The sequence below is a fragment of the Gymnodraco acuticeps genome, unplaced genomic scaffold, assembly GCF_902827175.1.
Source record: "Gymnodraco acuticeps unplaced genomic scaffold, fGymAcu1.1, whole genome shotgun sequence".
Taxonomy (NCBI): domain Eukaryota; kingdom Metazoa; phylum Chordata; class Actinopteri; order Perciformes; family Bathydraconidae; genus Gymnodraco; species Gymnodraco acuticeps.
The window spans coordinates 187,493-194,742 of NW_022989894.1; positions in this window are offsets into that span (position 1 = coordinate 187,493).

Below are 7,250 nucleotides of genomic sequence, written 5' to 3' on the forward strand. Positions count from 1 at the left end.
AACCAGATCATAAAAGAGACTGATGCAATTTTATGTTGGGCACTTTGAGCACCACAAGCCGTGTGATGCCAAGTTTCATTATATTCAAGCGAAGGCAGACATCACTCGGCCTATATACAACACTTCCACACAAACAATTAAGATGATATACAAACACTTCTGGTACGATTTTTTCCTTTTATAGCCTGTAAAACTCAAACTAACATTTTCTGATTTGATTAATTGAAACAAACCAACATATAAACGGCTGTAGTTTAACAAGAGGGTCATGTGCTGTATGTTCCTTTACTAAGATATTATTCCAACATATAGATAGTTAGCATCTTTTTGTCTAAAGGTGAAAAAACCTGCCTACAAGCAATTCCAAATCCCGCTTATATTAATTAAGATAATAACATACAGTACAATAGATACATTATCAAACTATTGATTCTACTGTATCACAAATCATTGACTAACCACAGCTTGTCATTTACATTTACAGTTCTTAGTTTTAGGGGATAGTTGTGTCCTTTTTCCAGCCTTAGCGAATGTTAAGCTAACTGTCTGTGGGCTGTAGATGCTAGTTGTGGTTGGTTCAAAATCTGACATCTGTCATTCTTGCTTGGAAAAGCTTATTTTCCCATTTTGGGATTTTATCTGTGTGTGAGAGATACTTAACTCTTCTCATGTGACCAACCAGCTTCCTGCAGCCAGAGTCATCTGAAGAGGCATTTCGTTATCTGCAGGTGGAAGACGGGACAGGCTACTGGATTTACAGACCAGAGGAGATCAAAGACAGTAAAGGTAGAAAATATGTCAAACGTGGGGATGAATCCTCATCAGTAAGCTGAAACACCTTAGCATAGCTATTGATAATCCTAATGCATTCAGGTTGTCTTTGTCAGACGCGCGCACACAAACACAAAGATCAAACGTGCAGGGCTTGTCAAATTTGTCCTCAAAGTGCCAGTCACAACGGATCAATTTTCTTATCTCTAGTGGCAGAAAACCGACTGCTTCAGCTGAAGACAAAGAAAGTTTAACAAAAGGCTTTTTTTCAGGTATTGATCATTATAACATTCATTATTGTCAAATATGTGTTTGTAAAGTCACCAGAATCTTGTCAGTGTAACAGCAGACAGTACACACTCTCACTTTGTATGATGCATAAGCCGCCCAGTCATCGGGCCATAAAACACTCCAGTGTAACCAGACAGACCAATAATGCTGTATATTTCTGCCCAAAAACGCAGGCTTGTTGCCCATTCTCCATATTACAAATAACACATTCACAAACAAACCAGCAGAGCAGCAATACACACTCTGCTCTCAGAAATAAACTGGAAGCCTGAGAGTCAGAATCCCATGTGTTATACTTTGTTATCATGTCCTTGAGTGTGGCACTTTAAAAAGATTGCCTTTAAATCTCCAGCTCAACACCAATAGCTCTTCTGTCAGGTGTGACATGCCCTAAAGCCCTCTGGCTTCAGGTATCAGGGACATTAGAGAAATTGGAGTGAAAACAGGTGCAGAAGCCTGCTGGTTAGTCAGGTGTCCAGTGTCCATATGACTCAAAGCTAAATAAAACATGTTCAATTAATTGTTGGCACAATGGAGATGTTGGGTTTTTTGTGAAACATGGGGGAAAGGATGGATGCATGCAATTTAATAATTACACTTATTAAGCTCTGAGAGACGATTATATTTTTGTTCAATCTGTTTATTTCTTATTTATTCATCCATGTGTGTTACTTTTATTGCCATTGTTGGTGGTTTGTATATTTAAAAATGTTCATATATATTCTTGGTTAAGAAAATCCACTTACTTACCTAATCCATGTTGTCCCAGGCGGGAGATAAGACAGCAGCAATCCTCCTTTGCCACTGGCAGTGGTGTTTGGCCATGGCTTGGGCCTGGTCCTATGTTGATTTTGTTACCCCTTTCTTTCGCCTCCCTGTTGGTTTCCATCTCAGGGCAACTTTAGGGATTTTTTCCGGAGGCATCCTCAGTATACATGTCCAAGCCAAAGGGATCTCTGTGCCTTGCTTCTTGCATGTAGTCGGAGCATGTGACTCTATCACCAGAAGGACTCTTGTGTGGAGGCAGGAATGTAATTTGCTGAATTATATGCTACATGAAGTGCAACAATGTATTTCAGTTAGTTTGATTTCTGTTAAGAAATGGTTCCTTCATCCGTCTTTTTCAATCTTGATTGAAATGAACAAGTAACACTGTTATTTACCTTACACATGAACCTTGAATAAAAGTGCTGTTCAGCTCAAGTGTGGAAGCTTAAAATCTGCATCACAAAGTGGCAAAATGTTTGGCACTGGCTAGCTACACCACTACAACACATGATAGCAGCTAGTTTGCTAAATTAAGCATTTTTGTTATCACTCATTATTCCCACAATTTATTTTGTACATCTGTTCTTTGACATTGATCCTTAGTAATTCTTCTTTTGTCCAAAAGAGCAGGGACAGGTAAAATGGCTTCTTATAGTGAGGCAGCAGGAAATGGGAAAGACCAACTGCCCGAGGAGAGTCTGACATTTAGGGTCCTTGTGAAAAGTAATTATTTGGGTAATTACGTTGTTGTTGTTTTTTATTTGAGAGTTATTTTAGGTTAATAACATTTCTTGTGTATGAATCTATGATTTTACAAAGGTTGATTTTGACCATAGAGTTAATTGTTTATTCCTTGCCCCCTGTGTGCCTGTGCAGGCCAACCCTGGTCTATATAAGCCTTCCAATAAACCTTGCCTTTGCTGTTTTAGTTCAAAGAAGCAATGCAGTAAAGCTTGTGTGAACATTTTCAAAAAGTATGACAATAAAATAAAAGTGTAAGTTCAGTCTGAAGTCAAGGTTTGTTTAATGAGCCACCATTTAGGTTAACAGTTTCTTTCTCAAATGCTTGTATTTTGTTGATTCAAATTGAAATGTAAGTTCAACCTCTTGAAGTCTTTGAGCCTTACAGCTTGGTCCCTGACAGTCGAGATTCTCAGGTAGGCCCGTCATGCACGCGGGGAAAAGACTAATGCTATTTTGTTTCACATCGTGTTTGACACTATTTCCCCTGTTTTTGTTGCTATCTAATTGGTTATTTAGAGTAAATGGTGTTAGAGCATGAGTGATGTTGGGTGCATGATTGCTGAGCTGCTCTATAATGTGGGTGCAGAAAACAGATTGATTCAGGTTAATAATGAATCAGTTATTTGTGAGAGTGTTGGAAACAAAAAAAATGCTCTTGTTTTCAGTGAGGAAACTACATTTAAAATTGCTCTCAGCTGATCAGGCAAAGACTTGGAGTGTAATATAAACTTCCCAACCCTCATCAGTTGCTACAAACTTTGGATTGTGGCTGAAAGATTATAGGCTGGCCGGACTCACACATAGACATAGGGGTAAGAATGTAGACATCTGGAGGAGGCTTAGAGTAAAGACGCACACTTAAAGGAGCCAGTCAAGGTGGTTCGGATATTCCTTTGAGGTTTGTTTGGAGAAATTGTAAGAGAGACCAGGTTAGACCTTGAACACACTGGCTTGGAAAACTCCTCGAGACCCCAAAGGTAACATGGAAATTGTTGGGTGTCGGTGTGTCTGTACCTCCTGGCTTTGGCTTCTGCCTCCACCAAAGATAAGTCCCAGGAAATGGATGAAAAAACGACAATCTTATTATGTAAATAGGCTTTTAACAACCACATTGTAAATTGTAATAAAAGTCAAATAAGCATATTGAACCATATAAATACTGCTGGAAGACAAATAATAATAAAAAGTAATTGTCTGCTTTGAAATGGAGAACATCAAGAAGAAAGCCTTTTCACTTTCTTTTGCAGGAAAAATATGAACATGTTCTGGTGCTCTCTGTGTTTTTTAATAATTAATTATTCAGGTGAATTTGATTGCATTACTATCAACTGTCAAATTTGGTGGTGACCTTTTAAAATGTATGAGATTGAAGTTACTTACCCACAAAAAAGACCTACAGGCATATGTAGGAAAAACGTAATGGCAAAATAATATGTTAATAGATTAATGCCAACACTTGTAATCGTTTTTAAATGCTCTTAAATGATTGGCTGGAGTCCACTTTGCCAAATTCCCCACCAAAAGGTTTGTTGCCCTCATGTATTGTGTTACACATTAAGCAGCATTTGTCAGTCCCCTGAGGATGTGAAGTTATTAAAAAGATGTCCTGAAGCAAGAGGAAACCTAACAAACAAAAGCAATTCCTCCCATCATCATCGTGGGAATTTAAAGTCGGTCAATGTTCTTCAAAAAATAATGTTTATTGTAGGTCTTAAAACAGTGCGTTAGTTAAGTTTTTGTTGGCATATGTGTCTACTCTAAGTAAACATGCACGCGAGACACTGTAGGACAGAGTGAAACTATCTGAAAATGACTTTCTTCCATTAAAAAATCCTCTCAGAAAAGAGGTTGAAACGAATGGCCATGACTCACAAGAAGAAAGTATTTAGGTCAAGGGTGTTCTTGATGTTTTTGGTCTTAATGGACCGGTACCTTCACCCAAAATAAACTAGGAAATGACTGCAGGGCATTTTTAGGCTGCTTCTGTTAACCTAAGCAGGCAGCTTACTTTGCTACTTGCCTTAAAAAACACATGTCTGTCAGAATAATGAAAACACAGTCCAGTAGGTAAACACACAAGAGAGGATTAAAGTGCTGCCGACTCTGTAATTGTGTAAGGCAGCTTGTTCCCTTTTTAAAGTACATCAGAAAGGAGAGGGATGCACAAATACGTAAGGGCTGAAGCCCACAAATCTGAAACTAATTTTCTTTTCATGAGCTTAACAGCGGTTTTTATCTGCAGGATTCAAACCATACTTGATCTGAATGACATTTTACAGTTTAGGAATGATTTGAGATGGCATTTCATAATCATGACAGGCAGCTTACATCTCTAATGTAGATATCAAATCAACAGAGTAAATATGATGATTGATAAATGTCATCATTTTTCTGACATGCACACAAACTGAGCACAAACTTTTTTTAAACAAAATAAATACTGTTGCAGTGGTCAAATATTACATTTGATTACAAAATGACGTGCTTTTTCATGCTCATGTTTAAGCAAAGTATTCTGCCTTCTGTCCAAAGTGTTGCAGATAAAATCGCCTACAGAAATAGGTTCCTTCCCAAAGCACAACTTTTCATAGTCATTCAGACAGAAAGGATCAATATGCACGGAGGTAATTTTACTGCAAAGTACCTCCCTTATGTTCTCTTAGACAGGCCAATAAAACTGAAAGTGAACCTCAGACATCCAACAAAGTCTGTCCTCCTCTGGAGTGACAATAAACATGAAATTTAGAGCTAGTTGTAATGTTCCTCAGTGTAACTGGTCACACAGGGATCTATGTGTTTTGCTTAATTGTAAAGCACATTAAGTTATACACTTTAGTCCTTAATGACACAATAAATGTGCATATCAAAATGTTGCCTCTATATTATGTTTTTATTTATACATTAACATTTAAATATTGTATGTGGAACTTGACTTTTTAATCTTGATTTGCATTTTTGAATTCTCCTATAGACTTGTTACAGTATTGAAATGCATGCGTTCCAATTTTCTCTTAATGTTTTTTTCTTTATTGTTGAATCCTTGTTCCTGGAATAGCTGATGTTTGGACATGGGATGCATTTTTTTAACCCAAACATCTGTCTGCTGTGTATGTGTCATCTGAAGGACATTTATTTTTATCGGGGAAAAATGTCAGTACTTACTTACTTACCTCACTAAATTATGTTTCTCCACACCTCCTTTGAGACAGTCTCCACATTCATTTTCACCACTAGGGGGAGCAACAACTAGTTTCTGATGCACTGATACAGAACATAAATGAATAATATGTGCATGACCAATATGAATGTACTTTATTTAATTATAGTTCATTGATCATAAATCTCTGACTGAGTGAATAACTGGCCTCTAGGACTCTCATGGGACTCTTTGAGCTTCTACGGATCATCCCAGATCTCCCTGAGCAGGGCCTTAACGTGTGAGTATATAAATAATGATATCGAATTATAAATTATATTATGTCCTACTTTTTACTATATTTTTCATTTTTCCGCCTCCAAAATATATGATTGTTCTTGAACATCCTTTAATTTTTGATATTTTCACATGATTTTGAATCTTTGAATCTTGTTATCAGATATCCCCTGAAAATGATAACTCAATCTTAATGAGACTCACCTGATTATATAGTTTGAAGGCTATATGTGAAACTCTACTTCATGATTTTATGATTGTACAGCTATAAACATCAAAGATAGTAAACACTAAACACACAAATGAATTTGGTTTCTAAATTAGCGTGGCGCAATGTGAGCCATGCTATTTGCAATTTTACAATAATCTTTGTTCTGGTTGGAAAAGCAAAACCTTGTGCTGTGATGTAAAGTTATATGGCTGACTTAATATGACTTGATTCTGTAGATGGATAGAAAGTTCTCTTAACTTTCAGATTCATAAATCAAAATGAATAACTGCTGGTGAGCCTCGGTGTTAAACTGCAGAGGTTAGGGAGCTTCTGATTAAATGACTGGGGGGGGGGGGCTAAGGGAAAATTGGACTACTTTCGGTTAATACCAAGATTAACTGGAATTAATAGGTGCAAAAAAGTATATAGCAATACAATATAGAAAGATCACTTAAGTGAACAACTCCAGCTCTTCCTTCTGTCTCCGCCACACACAATAATAACAACGTTTTCCCAAATAGGAAACCCTGTGGCTTGAATTATTGCAGAATGTCTCCATTCACTGGACTCCACGCTCACAGAGAGGAGAAAAGGCTGTAAAGGTGGGGGTGAGTGTCACGTGGTATGCAGACCCAGCCAATCAGGATTAAGTGCGCATTGCGATCCTGTGCAGAGGGCTTGTTTTATTAAAGGATTGGTAGTGATCAATGAGCGAGTGGAGCTATCCATGGTGTTGAAAGTTAGTTGGATGAATGATGGATTGCCTTTGAGCACTGTGGCTCACAACTCACACGTTTCTAGCTCCCGTTCAAAAACAATATGTGATTTATTTTAAACTCATCCTCTTTCAACTTTGCAGATGTTTTGATTTGTGTATTGGTGGTGTATGATGTATATATGAGAAAGACAACTTTTACGAGTCCAATGCAACTGAAGCTCTTATTATAGTCCCAATACAAATATGAAAACATAATTCCCATATTGTCTAACAGCCCTAAGACTAAATTTGTTGTTGCTGCATGCACCAGGACA